The following is a 1340-nucleotide window of genomic DNA, read 5'->3' on the forward strand; positions in this document are numbered from 1 at the left end:
GTAAATAATGTTTTTTTTTTTTGTGCGTATTAGACTAATATGGTTGTTATTACTGTTTACAAATAATCATTTTTACCAGTTTATTCATATTTAACCGGTAAAAATGACTATTTTTTAACGGTAATAACAACCATATTGGTCTAATACGCATAAAAAAAATTAGTGACCTAATACGAATAAACTGGAAACCTAATTACCCCCCCCCCCCCCCTTAAGGCATTAACCCTAATTATTTAGAAAACATGCTTACTAATCAATGTGACTGACTTGTTTGACTGAAAATAGTTGCTTCCTTTTAAACTTATCATACAACCCTTTAAGAATTTCCAAATCCGAAAACTCATATGATTGATGATCTTCTTTACATAAATATGCAACATTTTATCAATAACTTCTTTTTTGTCATTTAAATGTTTACATGAACACATACATATGTACAAAGACAATTTGACCATGGAATCCACATGTTTTTTTTATCATGACTTCAGTAGTTCATCTACTGAAACGTATGAATTGCAATTGAACTCTGTTAGCATTTGAAAAGGGAATTAGGGTTTTAGAGAAGAAGACGAAGAGTTTTAAAAAAAATGGACCATTTCTCGATTTGTCCTTGTCATCCTTGTGCAGGGGCCATGCTAATCTTCTCTGTATCGTTCTAATTTTATCGGATGTCCCCGAAGGGACGACTACAGGAGTAGCAGGTTCTTCTTCTGGTCGATATAGGACGACACAAGTTCCAAACGAACTAGTTTACTATTGATGATCATATATTCTCAATGTCTTTAAAATTAGGGTTAATGACTTACGAGGTTAATTAGGTTTCCAGTTTGTCCGTATTAGGTCACTAATGTTTTTTTTTGTGCTTATTAAACCAATATGATTATTATTACCGTTTAGAAATAGTCATTTTTACCGGTTAAACTGAAAAAAACCGGTAAAAATGACTATTTCTAAACGGTAATAACAACCATATTGGTGTAATACGTACAAAAAAAACATTAATGACCTAACACGGACAAACTAGAAAACTTAATTACCCTCCTAAGTCATTATCCCTTAATACATTGGTATCCTATAAGTGTGCCTAAGTCGAGATTTATTTTCTAAAGAAGTTTGACCAGTGATATATATTATATATATATATATATATATATATATATATATATATATATATATATATATATATATATATGTATATATATATATATAAAGAGAGAAAGAGAGAGAGAGAGAGAGAGAGAGAGAGATAGGTTCCGTTGAGATTAAAAATAAAATAAAGATATTGAGATTTAACCTCAACCACGTATTTCACATATGTCGCTATAACCCTCCGGCGTACC

At 30.7% G+C, this 1340-nt stretch overlaps 1 non-coding gene across 1 annotated transcript; it reads right to left on the reverse strand.

Annotated features, from left to right (window-relative positions):
* Nucleotides 1-581: 581 nt before the first annotated feature.
* LOC145013739 (U6 spliceosomal RNA) lies at nucleotides 582-684 on the reverse strand. The gene has a single exon (XR_013665259.1). It is a non-coding gene; the product is annotated as a U6 spliceosomal RNA (small nuclear RNA).
* Between the last annotated feature and the right edge of the window lie 656 nt (nucleotides 685-1340).

Source organism: Lactuca saligna, chromosome 8 (assembly GCF_052625555.1).
Source record: "Lactuca saligna cultivar CGN05327 chromosome 8, ASM5262555v1, whole genome shotgun sequence".
Lineage (NCBI taxonomy): Eukaryota > Viridiplantae > Streptophyta > Magnoliopsida > Asterales > Asteraceae > Lactuca > Lactuca saligna.